Consider the following 18566-nt stretch of genomic DNA (forward strand, 5'->3'; position numbering starts at 1 on the left):
GTTTGTGTTTTGAAGCAAGTACTTCTTTGTAAAACTTCACATATAGCTAATAAAAGTGAACAAAAATATGCAGGTAAAACAAATAAGAGGTAGTCTTAAAATGAAAGTTATAAAACCTATCAGCCTCCCTTTATCATTGAATTCTAAAAGATCTACATAACACGGGTATATTTAATTTTTCTAATTTACAACACTAATGATATCATCAAAATATATATATATATATATATATATATATATATAAAGAGAGAAAAGATGGAATACAATAATACCTTAACGTACAATAGGTACGCGTATACCCTATATTCAGGAAATCGATCCGTGAAATCACATCCCAACATCTCGGAATCATCAATACATATCCATTTAATCATTGTTTCACCGAAAAAACCAGTTTTGGATCATTAATCGATCAATTTTTAACCTTTTTTTCACGAAAACCGTTTTTTGAGTGTTTTAGGTTTTTGACTGAACGTTTTAGTTTTGGCTGAGCATTTTAGAATTGTTTGCCTTTGAGCGTTTTTGTTTTTGCCTTTGAGCGTCTCGCGTACCTATCGTACGTTAAGCAATTATTGTACAGTAACCTAACTCTATATATATAGGATCAGGATCATATAAGAACTATTTTAAAATTGAGAACTTTGAGAACCATTTTAGACCACAAAAAACCCAAAAATTAAAAAAAAAACATAAATAAAAAAAACGCATAAATAAAAAAAGTAAAAAAAAAACAAACTTCTTATTTATCATCCCGGTTTCATAAAATAAAAAAAAACCCGTCTCGGTTTAGTTAAATTATACACATATGTATAATATGTACATATATGTACATACATGTTTTTTTTCATACATATATGTACAATTTAAGGTAAACGATAATGTACATATGTGTACATTGCTTAACTAGAGATTAAATGAAATTATGCACATGTGTATAATACGAAGTTTTTTTTTATGAAACCGGTATGAAATATAAGAATTTTTGTTTTTTTACTTTTTCAAAATTTTTGTTTCTTTTTGTTTTATAATTTTTTAAATATTTTTATAGGTTTTTTTTGTGGCTCAAAATAGTTCTCAAAGTTCTTAATTTTTAAAGGGTTTTCTTAGGATCCTTACTATATATGGGAATGGCTCGTGAAGCTTTCATTGCATTGTCATTAAAGGAACTAAAAATATGGACATCCTTCGTTCCTTTTTAACCACCTGCTATTGTTACTACATTTTCAGGTTGCTTGTTGCTGGCTCAGAGCTTTTGGACTTAAAATAGGTAATTAATCATATATTAATGTTTGTTTGATTGTTAATTGAAGTTTATTAACCGTTTATGATTTAAATGATGATATCTTGGTTAATTTAGGTTAATTGATCAACATTAAGTTGGGGCTTTTGGTGTGCTTCATGTGTACTTTGATTTTGACTTGTTATATTAACTGTATGTGAGTATTTAGATTTAGAGTTGATGATTGATCACACCTTGGATATGTAGTACTAATAGAAGAATGGCCATATTGAATATGTGTTGCATATTAGCATTGCAATGATGCTATCCCATGTCCTTAAATACTTAGGTAAAAGGATTGGGAGATTTAAGGATAGAGACCACAAGGTAACTGGGTAAGATCATGTATTGTAAACAGTTTGGTTTGTTCTACATTAGAATTGTGATATGGTTATATGGAGACTGTGTATAGGTCTCTATATTCCTACAATGCTTTCTTATCTTGCTTATTTTTTGAGTGTCTTATTTGGTTCAATGGCACAATAATTATGACTTTGCAAGTTGTGTAGCATTTGGTATGACCTTAATTAGGGAGAAACTAATTTGCTATCTGTGATGTAGTTTATGTTTTGTTTGATATATATGATGCAAACATAGATCGTAGGTGCTTGGAGGAGTCCACCTTTTTTCCTTATATCATACAAGAGTGTTATGTTTTGGTGTATATATGTTTCTTCAAGAGGTTTTGTTTAATTAACTATACGTAATTTTTTTTCTGAATCCTGAGACAACGGAACAAGAAAGATGTATTCCAGTGATTTGCGAAGAAACTGAGAGATCATAAAAATTTGGTTTTGAGTCGCCTGCATTACAAGGAAACCCGTGTTGAGTACTTTAAGGGAAAGGATTTTGTTAGTTTCTTAAAAAACCATCCTGACCGGTGAGCTCAAAAAAATTTTAAAATCAGATGGGGATCGAGAAATAGAAAAAATTGTCGATAAGCTTCTGGGCAAGAATCTTTTAATTCTTTGTGACCGTGTGGTTAAAACCGTACGTCATTGAAAGAGAGAATATAAGTTTTCATATTTCTTTCTCTCACTTACGTGTTATATTTTCTTGAATTGCTTACGCCTAGTTCTGTAAACGAATTGAACGTTCAGTGAACCCTCATTTATTTAATAAGTGAACAAATATGAACACAATTTTTTGTTTTTTTAGTGTAACATCCCGAAATTTCTAAGAATAATATTTAAAATATTATTTACTCATAATGGAAAAGTTTACTTGCGTTAGTAGAGAAATAATAAAATAATAAAGATTGAAGAATAAGTAGGCTAATTAGATTGAATTAATTATGGACCAAAAAGGAAAGATGAGCCTTAGGTCCATTGGCTTAATGGAGTATAAATACCCCTTAAACCCTAATCCTTCCATTTCCATTAATCTCTACACCATAGCCTACACCTTCAAAAACACACACTTAAGCCAAACGCTCTCTACTTTACTATATTCAACGATCCATGACCAACCGAAGCTAAGAAATGATTTATCTTAGCTGTACCATCATAGTAAAACCCGACACCGCAGCCCTGTGATGTCGTACGAGCCGTTTGGATCTAGATCTAGCTTTATTCGGGTGTTTAATCAATCAAAAATGAGCTTAATGACCACCTAAGCTCAGATCTAGACACCCTGAAGCTACCTAGACTATAAACGATCAAACCACAATCAACCATGGTGGTTAACGGCGGCTAACGGCGCCGGAATCGAACAAAAACCCCAAACACGCGTATACGAACGCTGAACAGTACTTATACGGCGTATAAGTATATAGGTCGTATATGTATGGTAGTGTATATAAATCCAGACAACGTATATGTATATGTATGCCCGTGAATGGGCATAAACGTATATGTATAAAAGCAGCGTATAAGTAGGTAGCGTGTAACTTTAGGCGGCGTGTAAGTATGCAACGGATAAATATGAGCTCAGCCGTATAAGTATAAGTCACGTGTAAGTATGCAGTGTATATGTATGCGTGTAACGTGTATGTATGTGGACGTATATGTGCGACTTATACTTTGAAGAAACTTATACGCGAGATCTACTTATGCACCAGTTAGACTTATACACCCATAACAACTTATATGCTAAGGAGACTTATACACCCAAAACTTATACGCCCATTGACGGTTTTATATATAATGAAAGATAAACAACGCATACGTACGTAAACGATAGGCATGGACTTGTATGAAATATGAAATAATTAATAATGAAAGATAACGTTTAAAATGAAGATTTGAATTGATAATTGAAATTCAGTTTTCTGATGAGGTTTTTAGTAAAGACTTATTAATGAAAATAAAATTTTTTCAAGCTGACCTTGCAGCATAACCTGTCACACCCCAACCGACGGCTGCGTGAACTGATTGTCACAGCTCTCAAGGTACTACCAAGAAATTATGAAGCGACAATATCTAACTTATTTATTTATTATCAAACAACATTTAAGTACAACAAAAATAAAGAAAATACAAATATAAAACCATCTATTCTTGTATATGTATATTATTCTAAAGTCCTCTCTACGTGAGTTTCAGTTCAATAAGCAATCCAATCTATAACCTGCAAATGCGTACAAAATATATATTTGTCAACAACACATGTTGAGTGAGTAGATCACCAGTTTTGACACTAACAAAAATGATAATATATAATGATATAAATGACTAAATAAAAATAGGCAAAACTGTTATCTGTGAGTATAAACAATGAAGTATTTAAGCAAGTAATGAGTGTCGGTGAAACCATTGCCAATGCGATCGGGCTCCGGCCACTACGACGGTCGTATGATCATACTATAATGAGATTATTGGACCTCTCCGAATGCGATTCAAGTAAGCAAGTAAGGAAATAGCAAGTAACAGGCAGTCATTCAATTGATACACAACACAAAGATCACAGTTTGCGTTTGAGAAATAATAAGATAAATAATTTGATAAACGGTACGCAAGTGTCCCCAAAACATTTGAAAGCAAGTAAAATAGGGGACTGATTACTCACCTTAACAGATGAATAAAAGATCAATGGATGATGTGAGAAATTTAACCCTTCGGAATATACCGTCAAAGATTCCTCAGAAACGAATAGCGATAACTGAAAATAAGAGTTAAGCTTGATTTAAATGTTGCAAGCACCTACAATTTACGGTCATTTATATTAATAGTTTATCCTCATGTTACATTGTTGGTGTTTGTATATTAACTTTTCTTATTTTGAACATTTAAATATATCATAAATAATCATATCCTTTTACCCACCCATGTGCTTTAAAATACATTCATATATTATTCTATAATCTATGCATTTTCTTTGAAATTTATCATCGGTTACAATCTAAATCGAACGACTACAACTATTAAGTTCCATTATCCAACACAAATTGTATTTGTTATATATAAGAAAAAAAATTGATTTAAATAATAAAAAAAATCTCCTTACTAACCTTGTACCATACGTTTATCCAAAAATATTGTCAAGAAAGATTTATAAGTATAAGTTCGAAGTCAGAAAGATAATTTGAATTATTTTTGTACGAAAGTAAATGTGCTCTACTAAAAACCTTCATGTATACAAACATAGTATGTGTTTTAATCCACCCTTAAATATTCAAAAAGTATGAGGGTGTTTTAAGAAAACAGAAAGCTTTCATAGCCATGAACTGGTTTTACAAAACTCCTTTAAACATTTGTTCTTCTTTAAATTTTAATCATTAGCACTAGATTTTGTTAGCACGCGTTCAAATCGATAGAATAACAAACAGCCGGGATAATTCAGCTCTTAAACTGTTACCTTTGAGTGTCATCTTGCGATGATGGTAATCAAGTTTAAAGGTGGCGGCGGCCGGACGCGGAAGTAGGGACGGTCAGCGGTGGTGGCGTTACAAGCAATTGGCAGCACTCGCTCGAAGGTGGTTGGACGAAAAACACAACAGCGTCAGTGATGGTGGTTGGCTTCGATTCCGGGGGACAAGTAGAGGTGGTGATTGTTTCCGAAAACAAATGATGGCGGTGGAGGCGGTTCTTCAACAACACCGTGCGGCGGTGTTCATGTACGATAGAGAGAGACATGGCTTAGGGTTAAAAAGGGTGGTATTAAGTTTGAATACGTGATATCATCTTATAATAACATCATTATGTAATAGGAAGTCAACTTTATATAAAAAGGAAAAACGTTTCTATTGACACCCACCAATTATGTGATCCTATAATTAATTAATTTACATTTTAGATTAATAAGTCATTCACAATTTATATATATTGAAGAGGTTATAATTATCATAATAACTTACATAGCTATCAATGCAAATCTTTTTTTGTATGTCACTACTATTATTGTTGCAACAAATAATAATTATTAATGAAACACTATGTTTGTATCGATAAATCATTTAATAAGTTTTACATTGTATTCAAAGTTTATATATTACACTTATTCCCAAATTAAAACGTTGGTGGAGCTTGATTAAGCATTATGAAAGATTTTATATGATAAATTCCAAGTATAACATGAAGATTTAGGTTCAAGAAATCAAACGGGTCAAGGGTTGGATCAAATACGGGTAAAAGGATACGGGTTTGGGTTTAGGGTTCACGATTTAATAACACAGGAAAATTCGAATTGTTACATAACCCCAGCTAAGGGATCTGCCCCTTGGACCCTGCTAGGGGCTGCCACCTCTACAACCCCGTTGCCAGGGGCGCTTCCCCCGGACCCCGTAGCTAGGGGTTACAATAACCTATGAATATGATATAAATAGGAGTAGTTAAGTGATGCTTGCTAATTGATACACATTTAGCCGAGCACAGCTTAGGAAAGGCATAACTGTAAACTCTGAGAAGAATCATCTACAGGTGAGTTTCTAGCCCCATTTCTTTTGTTATGTTTTCGGGGCTGTGTGCATACTTGATGTGAATGTTAATACACTTACCTTAAATGGTAAGTGTATGCTATGATGATTGATGTGATAGTATGTATGAAGGTTACGAATGAATGCTTGTCGGTGCGGGAACGATCTTCGGATATTGCACGTATCGTCAGGGAAAGTAATGTGTAGTATGCCTAGTATGAAATATGTATGTATGAAGGTAAGTAATGAAATGAGTATATACGAAAGTATGTTATATAAGGAAAAGGTATGTATGATTAAAGGATGGATTGAATGTATGGTTAAAGGGTTGCAGACCCTAATAATATCTGTGAAGGTTAAAGGGTTGCAGACCCTAATAATATCTGCGAAGGTTAAAGGGTTGCAGACCCTAATAATATCTGCGAAGGTTAAAGGGTTGCAGACCCTAATAATATCTGCGAAGGTTAAAGGGTTGCAGACCCTAATAATATTTGTGAAGGTTAAAGGGTTGCATAGCCTAATAATATATGCGAAGGATATAGGGCGAAATGCTCTTTAAAACGAATAGTTAGTTATGTATGAAAGAAAGAATGAAAGTATGTATAAAGAAAGGAAATATGTTAAGAATGTTATATGTATCTTCGGATACGTATTTATAAGTAAGTATGTGTATGTATTGTATGTTACATGTATTAACTAGAACTCACTCAGCGAAGCTGACTTTTAGTATGCACCCAGATGAATAGATTAAAGCAGTTGGCTTGAGAGAATGACACATGGCTTGATTTGAAAGGACTGACATCCAAAGAAGTTTTGTCATGATGTTTTAAATAAACTATTTTTGTTTTGTTTTTAAGACAAGTATTAAATGTCTTGTAATGGATGTTTGAAGGTTTATTTATTCAGCGAAAGTTTAATTTAACTCTGATATTCTGAACTGCGTTTATGAGTAAATCCAACGCCAAAGTAGGGCACCGGGAACGGGGCCTTACATTTAGTTAGGCGAACGAACATGAAAACATGGCTCATTCATTCATTTATATTCGTGAACGTTCGCTCATTTTGAATTTGTTGATCTTCGTTCGTTCTTTCATATTGATTTATGTTTGTTAAAATAAGATTGACATCAACAAACATAAAATAGAAAGTCGACACTTTAGATATATTTATCATTACTTGATATGTTATGAATATCTTTTGTAGTTCACTACATTCAAATCCAGCATTAATGTGAATCATATGAGAATTTGAAGAAAATGGATAATTCAGCATTAAGGATGGGCTTAGATAGACTTGTATCTATGCTTAATCAAACCAGTGATGTCGTTGGGAATGCTTTGGAGGTAAACGATGCTAGAGAAATGTTTAAACATCTAAACAAAACAAGTTTTGCCAGTAGAGAAAATGAGTTTTACGATTAAGCTTATAATAATAAAATAGCAACAAAACTCATGAAGTTTTGAGTTCATTTAAGTAATGTATTGCTGAAACTGTTGTTGTATCACCATGAGAACACAACATAGCTTCTGAATTCATCGTCAAAATCTAAATGAATATTTTTTTGTAAACCCAACTATAAAACTACTCATCACTCCATCACAATTGAAAGAACCCAAATGTCAAAGAATATAATGAACATAACAAACTAACATATACATATTAAATCAAAATAAAACTTCTTTGCAAAATAAAACAAATTGTTACACAAAATAAATAACAAAACGATTAAAAACAATACATAAATAAACCTCCATGACACGGGGCTAAAAGTTAGTATATATGTATTTATTTTAATAACTTCTTTGTGGAAATTAGATATTTAAAAAAATTTCAAATAATATTCAAGAACAAACTTTTAATAAATACATTTTTAAAAATAAATTAAATAAATAACACACTCTATAGTAGATAATTTTGTAAAAATATATTAGTAATTTTTAACAAATAATAATAAATTAATGAGCGCCAACTCGACGAGAAATTTGTGATTTTCTCTCCGGTGAGAGAAATAGAAAAAAAGACGAAAAGAAAAAAGTCATTGTTTAGTTTTGTAAAGTGGGTTGATCAATTGTGTAGACATGTGATTTCCCCTACATAACAATGTGTCAAATCTTGTATAGTTATTCTTGATCATTATCAAGCTTCTTTTGCTCGGTATTTGTGCTTCACCCCAGTTTTAAAATGTTGTATAAGATTTTAACAAATTACGTGAATGTTACATTTTTGTGACATTATGCTTGGTGTAAAATCAAATACCAAATAAATGAAACATAAATCGAACTGATAAAAGAAAACATAAAACCAGTTATAAATCCCTTAACTTCATATATGAAAAACTTTATTAAAACACACCTATTGATCATGATCACCAGGCCAGCCACAAACCATGAAATCATCTACAATACCATTAAAAAAGATTGTAACTTAATCAAGTGTAACCTAAATAATAAACAAGGCAAAATCACCAATATGTCCATCTTGACCAGCGAGCTTGATGAACTAGTCAATAAGTAGTTCAAATCATTTTATCGATATGAGTGTTTTATATTGATAAAATATTTATTTTGAAACCATCTCTATCTTAACATAGTGGTAGAAAGAATACCATGCTGCGTCTGGACTAAAAACAGTTTAGCTTTAACCATGTTAATGGTCCCACATTATTGGTTGATAGAGAATCAAAGTGGATTTTCCAATAAATTACGAATATACTTCTAATGTCGAATCAGGATCAACTAGGACAGAAATAAAGCATTGGGTCGAACTCTTCTTTGGTGTCAAGGTAATCGCGATGAATAGTCATCGACTTCGGGGAAAGGCTAGAAGAATCATAGAATCGACTTGATCATCAGATTATAGATTATAAGTTCATAACCCAAGCCCATGGCCATTTTGGGCGGAACAGATCTACTAATTATTTGATTCCAGTTAATAAGAGGGATCTTGTATCTTGATTAATTGGATTGTTTCTTTGTGAATTCCTATACGAAGGTTTTGTAGATGTGTCTCCGAGTATTCCTTGATCATTTCTTCTAAGAAGAGGAGTTCCTTTAATTCTATGAATTTTTCTATAACATTTTCAGACAACTAGTGTTTGATATGTCTCTTTAGAGCAACATAATAGGCATAACAAATTTCCATTTGGGGTAGGGAATGAATTATCTTAGAGTGTATCCATCCAACTCCCCATCTCTAAATCCAAATTTACACTAAAACATATTTCTTCCGTCCAATTATAAGTTTCCAGGTTTGAAAAACACAAATTTTAAGGTGAATTTAATGATTACTTTTTTTTCTTACCAAATGACAACAATACCCTTGAAAGGTGGGTCCATCAATATTGTTTGTTAATGTTAGTTGTGTGTGTTTAAGGGTAAATTTGGAAAATGACTAATAAATGTTGAAAGTGGATACTTGTAATGAGACAAATAAAAAAGGAAATGTGGACATTTATAATGGGACGGAGGGGGGACCTACATTTTCTCTCTCGTTTTCAATTAAATAATATTATTTATACGTTTATCATTATCATTTCTCTTTCATTCACTTACAAAAACTTTCAAAATATATTAAAAAATTATAGAGGGTGAACAGTAGTTTTTCAAATATACAGAAAAATCACTACCTTTTCTAAAATATAAAAACTCTTCACTCACAACACCATAAATCACTTTCTAAATTATAAAAACACCTCCTCACATAATATGGTGGGTTGGATGAGAATGCTCTGCATTCCTAGTTCGTCCTCATCTCTATAATTACACTAAAAAAACAACATTTATTTCTCATGTTCAATTAAATAAATTAAATAGTATTTTTATATCTTTATCATACAATTTTATCTCTATCTACTCACAACTAATTCAAGAAATATTAAAAATAAATATGGGCAAACAAAGTTTTCCCAAATTTACAAAAAAATCTTTACTTTTTCTCTATCTACCCTTAGGCACCCTATAATTTGCAATCACAACCACTCATAATCCCACCCTATAATTTGCAAAACCCCCCTTACATAATTTTATGAGATGAGTTAAGAATGCTCTTACTCTAGATGGAAATCCGTTGCGCCATGTTAAATATGTGGTGTCGATTCGACATGGGGTACCATGTGGAAGCTTATGACTTGCTGTAACAAATTTTAGCTAAAAACAAGAAATGTCAAATAATATTTTTGTTAAAAAAACGAAATAAAACGCTTGGATTGGTCAAAATTGTCATTTTGGTGACTTTCCTGATGACAAAAATGTTATAAACAGCTCATAACTTGTTAAAATCAAGTTGTAATAAATAACTTAAATGTGCACCTTCATAGTTGTTTTAATCCTAAACGCGCCCATAATCCGCTCACTCAACGCTAGTTTCAAAAGCGGGATAAGAGCAAAAGGAATCTGCATACCTTGAAGAACATTAAGCCATTGATTCAAGACATCTAATGAGTCTTCTGATCTATTAAAATAAACTGCTACAATAATAGTTGGCACGATTGCACAACTTCGCGTAATCAATAATCTTAACCATTTTCTCATTTGGAGATCAAGAAACCCACCCATAATAAACTGGCCCGCATATGTACCCGTCAGTGTGCTACTTTGGCCCGCCGCCAAAAGCCCGATTCCCCATATGTAAAGAATCGGAAAAAGCCCGTGACTGTATCGGTCTTGCAGGTAATATCCTGCATATAATAGGCCTATGGTATCGGCTTCTTTTGTGTCGTAAAATCCTTTAGGAAAAATTGTTGTGACAAACACATTGATTGTGAAAGTTATGAAAATGGCAAGTGATGATTCGATTATGTAGTAATATAAAGCTTCTTGGACTTGACCTTTTCTTTTCGGGTCAACGTTTCTTGATTGTCCGAGTGCTGAATATAGGAAGATATTGTGAGGGGTTATAACACCCCCTAGTAGTCCAACTGCTTTTTGTACAGTTTTTGAACCAAGTTTTGGTATAAGGAGACCTGAAAACAAAAGTTCAGTTTCTAGTTAGAATTCAGGGATTTGTGTCGGGTTACCGAGTTTAAATGTTGACCATAAACACGACCCATGTATTTATACTTGTCAAAGATGTTAACCCTAACTACACACACTTGAAATTGTATTGCCTAAATATAACCCATACGCCCCATTTACGTAAACAAATTAAATGGGTGGTAAATGTGTGTACATTGGTTGTAATCAACTTATAAACATGCTAAACGGAGTGTAATAAATGGGTTAAAGGAGTCCTAAAGGGGTTGTATGGTCGACCTATTTAAATAAATAGGTAAGCATGTTAACTCGAACACAGCTTGTTTATTAAAGGGCTTTTGAGAGCCTAAGTATATTCATGTCTTCATGTGATGCTTCAGGTCGTGTAAAGAATCATCACTTGGTGATATTATCAACATTAAACTATGAACAAAAAAAATCCAACTTTTGAAGAACATTTAAAAGAGGATTCAAGTTATTGTACTTTGATCATTCAACGAAGGTTTTGTCCCTCGATCTGTTTAGCATAGTATTGATGGGACCTATAAAGTTATCGATAACTTGTTCCTATAGATAAACTAATGTTTTGTTTTCATCCTTGTTTGTGATAGGGTTTGGCTAAAGAAACACCACTAACACATACTATACACACACAACTGATCGATGTTTAATTAATACAATATCGTGACATGTGGAAATGGTCATAAGGGTTGTATGACATAGGAATGTGCTCTCGTATGAGGTGGTGTTATTCAAATATATATGATGTGTATGACAAACATAGAAATGACTGGTGTAATCATGGACAAAGTTGTTTGCTCATGTATCACCCAATCTGAAGAGGTAGGTCTCAGCAGAGCCCAGTTGGACCCGCAGGACTCACCTTGAAGAGAGACGTCTGCGTAGAAACCAACTGGATCCGCAGGACCCACCGTGCTCAGAGACGTGACGTCCTTACGCGCAGTACGCAAGCTGTTCCCGCAGGAAATGCCTCCCAATGGTGAAGTACTCCGCCTGTTCCCGCAGCTGCGGATACAAGCCATCAGGGAAGGCCACCCGCGCAGCAAGGCTACACGCACAAGGCACTTAGCTCTCAATAATTCAGTAGTCACCTGAAGGAATGAGCAAAGCCGGGAACAATCCCGCACAAAGGCGGGAGGGGGAATACTCCAGCCCAAATGAGCCAGTCCGTACGATACTGGAGGATCTTTTGTACTGTACCTGACGAGGTTTGGGCAAAAGATCTGATCAGAGATACGACAGCTCATTGACAACAGTATGGCGAGCAGCATGCTCTTGTACTGTAGGTCACTATTAGCCGCTGCCTACTCACCAACTCCTGTCATACCACGTGCATAGCCTGCAGTTGGTGGAAAAGGAATAGTACACAGCAGGCCTGATCACTGTCGGCCGCTGCCTACCCACCAACTACCAGCATGGCACGTGCGTAGGCCACAGTTGGTAGAACAGGAATACTATTCAGCCGGCTACACCTTCTTGGAAACCTACCTTCGGCTATAAATACCCCAAATGGTATGATCATCTCATCTTATCTTGTATCTTATATCTTATACCTAATATCTGCTCTAGCAATCTCTTAATATACACTTATATTCAAGAGCAATCTAGTCTAATTCTCACGCCGGAGGGTGGTCACAAGGAGGTACCCCCCCATTCTCAGTGACGAGCTCACGGTATCTGTTTTGCAGGTTATCAGAAGAACCATCTTTGCCGGGTCTAACCCCTCGTGGGAAACATCTATTTAACCCCCAGATTATCCGTAATCTGCCCGGGGTCGATTAGTGTTTCTTCATTGGCGCCATCCGTGCAGTTTTTTCAAACTTCTGGAAAGTTGGTTAAAGAAACTCCGGTAACCACAACCCCATCTACTGGGGGGAATACCGGCGACTACACAGTTTTTATGAACACTACCCCAGTTACCCAAGCTGGGGCAAGTGCAGTAAATAATCTCTCACTAGGATTCACCGATACCCAGTTAGAGAGACAAAGAACGAGGCTCCCCCGCCAAACACTCGATGAAGTTAAAGCGTGGGCGGAAGCACGTCAAAAAGAATTCCAAGCTGAGTTGGATGAACGCTTACGTTCACTCCAACAGCCTGAGGAATTCGGAGAGTACTTGGACGATGATTCGGAGGAATCCGATAGTGACGCAAACCCTCGTCATAGGGCGAAAGGGAAGCGTAAGGAAACGGACTCCCAACCGAGAAGGCGTTTTGGAGAAACCTTCAAACCAAAAAACGCGGGTGGAAACCCACGTGACTTCTCCAAAACATTTACACCAACTGCTGCAAAGGCGGGAACGTCCAAATTTGCAAGGGACATTGCGGAAGCAATCGTCCCGAAAAGTGCCAAACAGATGTCCAACATCGGCACTTACGATGGTATATCTGATCCAGACGATCATTTGAACAGGTTCATAGCGGGGGCAACCGTCAGTAGTTGGACGGAACCTACGTGGTGTTACATGTTCCAAATGACGCTTGTTGGGGCAGCTAGAGCGTGGTTCGATCGTCTACCGGTCCACCACATCTACGATTGGGAAGACTTCCAGCAGAAGTTTAGCCAACACTTCAGCCAACAAAGAAAGTATACCGAGGAGCAATGGACAATCCTCAATTGCATTCGAGAAAAAGATGAATCTTTGCCAGACTTCATCACTCGCTTCAACTCAAAGAAGCTAAGTCTGGGTAATATCAGCGAAGATCTTGTTCGCGCTGCTTTCATCCAGGGCGCGAATGACCCAGAGCTCATCCGCACCTTAACGGGTAGAGATGGCATGCCATCCACATGGGATGCCATCATGACAGCAGCTAAACGCTTTGCGGAAACGGAAAAGCAACTGGGTAGAGATCTCCCCCAGAGCACAAACCTCTACACCCAGAAAACAAGAGAAGACAACATCCTTACCGCCCGACTAAACAAAAAGCGGAAGCTAGGCATTTTGCAGTCAAGGGTAAACTTTGACACCTCATCCGGCTTGCAACATCGGTTAGGCGGAAGGGATAACGTACAGTCGAACCAGAACTCCAGATGGACGCCACTCACCAAAAGCGTCACGGAGATATTCGCCACTGAGGAGCTCCCATGGCCAAAGGCTCCAATAATCCGACATCGTCACAATGCTGATCGGAGCAAATACTGTGACTTTCACAGGACAAAAGGCCACAACACTGAAGAATGCACAGACGTGAAGGACATCGTCGAAGCGTTTGTCAGAGATGGGACGCTCGCGCACCTCGTGGCGTAACGAACGCTGAGCAGGCCGATGCGTGTAGAACCCCAGCTGGGGAAAACACGAATGAAATTGCAGCTTCAATGTTGGAGACTACATACTGCGTAAACAACGAGATCCCGAACCAGGTGCATATCGGCTCGATGGCACTCCCATCCCAACAACATGGAAGGGAGCTCAATTACACAGTTTGCATGTAGATCAATTCCAAACTTGTAAAGAAAAGGCCCACAGCCACTTCTAATGGAAATGATTCTCCTTAGAACATTGATGCTGATAATCTTACATTTATACTTATGAACTTTCCACACTGATATGCCAGTCTTAACCGCATACATAAGTGGGAAAGAAGTCGTTACTTGTGGAAGGCGGCAAAACCCGCATAAACACAAAAAACGACAAACCTTCACGCAGGTCAGTCATAGGTAAAGTTTGGTGATCCCACTAAGTGAAAGTGCCGGTCCTAACCGCACAAATCATGATAAACTGAACCCATTGACAACCGCGCGTCGAACGGTTAATTTATTCAACACTGATGCCGGCTTTCACCGCATAAATAAGTATAAAGAAATTGTTGCTTGTGGAAGGCGGCAAAACCCGCATAAACACAAAAAACGACAAACCTTCACGCAGGTCAGTCATAGGTAAAGTTTGGTGATCCCAATAAATGAAAGTGCCGGTCCTAACCGCACAAATCATGATAGAAGAAACCGAACTAACCTATTGACAACCACGCGTCGAACGGTTAACTTATTCAAAATACTTAGAAAATTTCTAACAGAACGATGAGGAAAACCTACATGCAGGTCAGATGTAGGTAAAGGTTAGCCATCCTACTAAGTGCAAGTGACGGTCTTACCCGCACAATCACGAACGAGGAAGCAAAACTTCAGCCTATTATCTACCACGTTCAAAGGTTAACTTATTCTAAACACTTAGAAAATTTCAAAGGAAAAGATGAGGAAAACTTCCACGCAGGTCAGATATAGGTAAAGCTTAGCCATCCTACTAAGTGCAAGTGACGGTCTTATCCGCACAATCACGAAAGAGGACGCAAAACTTTAACTTATTATCTGCCACGTTGAAAAGTTAACTTATCTAAGTACTAAAGAAATTGCTAAGTTAAAACAAAATATGCGTGAAATAAACAAGGCAAGGAATTGGCAAATAATCTTTATTCCATCGAAATTCAAATATTACAGATTGCTGGGTACATACCCGCATACAAAAGAAGCTATACAAAAATAAAAATCTATAATGGTGGAAAGGGATCTTCAGGATCAAGCTTCAGGACCACTTCTACTTGGACCCGCACCATCAGTAGAACGTGGCGGTTCAAGGAGAGCTTTAAGGATAGCTAGCCCATCATCAGCAACAGCAACTTCGTTCACCTTCTCCACCACCGGATGCGGGAAGGCGGCATACTGATTCACTGCTTGGTCATATACAGCTTCAGTATCAACGTCATATAAAGGGAAGTTGGAAGGCGGGATGCCTTTCTCAACAAACCCTAGACCAAGCAGAAAGCCGGCCTTTTCCCCATCCTCATGAGAAGCGTTGAAGGCTGCGCTCATAGCATCGTCATAAGACGTATCCGTGAAGACCCGATGCACAACCTACAAAAAGAAAAAATACAAGTATCAAAACCTTTTCTATTTACAAAGAAAAGCGTAAAGATATAATGAAATTAAACATACCTGAGACAACGCTTCTCGAAGAAGCCATTCCTTGGAAACCAGAGCCTCCTGGAGGGCGGCTTAAGCTTGGTTACGGGCGCGTTCGGCTTCACTTTCGTTGAGGTTGGCAAGCAACACTTCTTTAGCCGCAGCCTCTTCAACGCCCTTTAGCTTCCGCTCAGTATGGTCAAGCACCCCCCTCTGGTCCAAGATCTCTTGGAGCTTCTTGGCGTCTTCCATCGCCAAGGCATCATGAGCCTGTTGGAGCGCCTCTAGTTTGGCTTTAAGTTCCTCATTCTAGAGGCGTAGAGGCTCAGCAATAGCTTCAGCCTTGGTGGCCCTCTCAGTTGCGTTCCGTGCAGTTTCCTTAGCCAGCCGAAGCTGTTCGTTAACAGCTTGGGCAGCCTTGGAACGGGCCTCGAGCCGGGCCTGAACTTCAACCTCGAGGGCCTTGAAGGCCTTCTCCTTTTCCGCAGCCACTGTGGTAAGCCTCTTGTTCTCCTCCCGGACAGCCCGCGCCTGAGCTACTTCTTAAATACGAGCTGCTTTTAACTTGTCGTTTTCACGACAGAGCAGCTCGACGCGCGGCTGCATCCGGGCCAGGAGAATCCGAAGCTCGTTGGTTAGCCTACCCTCCTGGTAGCTAGCCATTGCTTCCCCCAACGCACAACTGCGAGCTGCGTGACGAGCCCACTCCACGCACTCCACAGGCGTGCGAAGGGTTGTTCCTCGGCGGATGTTCCATCGTGGAACATACACTTCATTGGAATCCGACACTGCAAAAAACAAAAAGCAGTTAGGAAAAGATGATATATAAAAAAGAAAAAAAAAAGGCCAAAAGAACCCTACGCACCTGTAGGGTCGACAACAGGCCGATAGCCGCCAAACCCAACACCTGAACCCAAGGGAAATCCATCCAAGAGGTCAGGCAGATGGGAAGGAGGCAGAGGTTGGCGAGAAGCCCCAAGCATACCTGAAGGATCGGCCGTAGCTGCCGACGTCGGAGGAGGCATAGAGGCCGCCGCGGTAGAAACCAACGGAGGTGAACTCACCGGAGGTGAACTCACCGGAGGTGAACTCACAACCGTGGTCGCCGCTGCGGAAGTACCCGCAGAAATAGTCACCGCCGGCTCAGTGAAAGATTCAGTAAATATGGCACTGACAGCCGGCGGAGATGTCATCACAGTTGGAACAGTTGGCTCAACTGGGTGAGCAACTGAACCAACTGAAGCAGGCGCAGCCGCCTGGGTCATCGCCTCAGGTAGGTTGACCAAGCCTACCGTCATGGGTCCGGAGGTGCTCCTCCCCGCTCCACCCTGGAATGCGGTAGCATCCACGCCTGCACAAAGAAGATATAAGTATAATGGCGGAAAGATATGAAGTTAAAAAGTAAAGGAAGTTTGTACTTACGGGTTTTCTTGAGCCTAAAAGTGCGAACAGGCGGGGACGAACCCGATGGAGCCGGCCTCTTCACGCCGCTCACCGTCGTTGTCCTGGGCTGCTCGGAGGTGACGGTCGTCTCAGCCTCCGGAGCAGTGGTCTTAGCACCACTAGGGTTCCCCGCCACCTCCTCGCTTTCGGTCTCTGAATCAGACCGATGCACCGGATCGGCAGTGGAGGCAACCTTCGCCTTCCCCTTCCCGCCGGCAGCCTTCTTCTTCCGCACCAACGGAGGACCATCTGCGGATTCCTCATCAGAAGATGACAAGATTAGAGGAATTCCAGCAGAGGTTTCAGCATTGAGAGGTCGAGGGTTGAATAACGCCTTACCTGGCCGCGTGGCGCTCAGAATAGGGTGGCCTGGCGGGTAGACCTCCACAAACCGATCCCTCGTTTGCTCCAAGATGGGCAACTCGTTCTCATCGAGAGCACGAGTACCCATCCAAGCGGGACCATCACTCTCCCGCGGCTGCAGGAGAGACTGCAAGTCGTTCCCCTCTGAAATAAAAGAAACAGTTAGAAGACAAACCTATATAAACAAAGAAGACAGAGCATACCGTAAGGGACAGAGTTCAAACCGTATTCGAGGACGATGGGAACCTGTGACGCCTCCTTCCACACCCGGCTCATCCCAAGCATCACCATCCCAGACTCCGCAAAGCGGTACACCGGAGTCTGGATCCGGGAGATCTTGGCGAACCATTCCGCCTCCTGGTAGTTTGGGGCGTGAAGGGCGGGGAGTGCTATCCCATTCTTAAACGTCATCGCTATCGGGACGACGCGAGCGGAGATATAAAAAAACTCCCTCTTCCACGACCGATGACTGCGCTCGGTTGCGCAGATCTTCAGCCCCTTGATCCGGTTGACCAAGGTGTACCACCCCTGGATGCACCTCCAAGAATAGAAGGTCATCAACCGGTCAACATGGGGCTCCACTGTAGGTTCCCTGGACGGATCGCACGAGATATCTCGGTCTACTCAGGTGCGGAATCCCTGCGTAGATCGTTACGAGTATAGAACACGAATCACACGAACACACGTTATATATTATAACTCAAACACGTGATGTAATATCACTGTTACAGACTCTCGTCCT

General features: G+C 38.7%; 1 pseudogene; it reads right to left on the reverse strand.

Annotated features, from left to right (window-relative positions):
* Window positions 1-10426: 10426 nt before the first annotated feature.
* On the reverse strand, window positions 10427-11116 carry LOC143620961 (metal transporter Nramp5 pseudogene; annotated as a pseudogene).
* Window positions 11117-18566: the final 7450 nt, after the last annotated feature.

Source organism: Bidens hawaiensis, unplaced genomic scaffold (assembly GCF_021521415.1).
Source record: "Bidens hawaiensis isolate Kalapana, Puna unplaced genomic scaffold, B.hawaiensis_p1.1 tig00002754_1, whole genome shotgun sequence".
NCBI classification, from domain to species: domain Eukaryota; kingdom Viridiplantae; phylum Streptophyta; class Magnoliopsida; order Asterales; family Asteraceae; genus Bidens; species Bidens hawaiensis.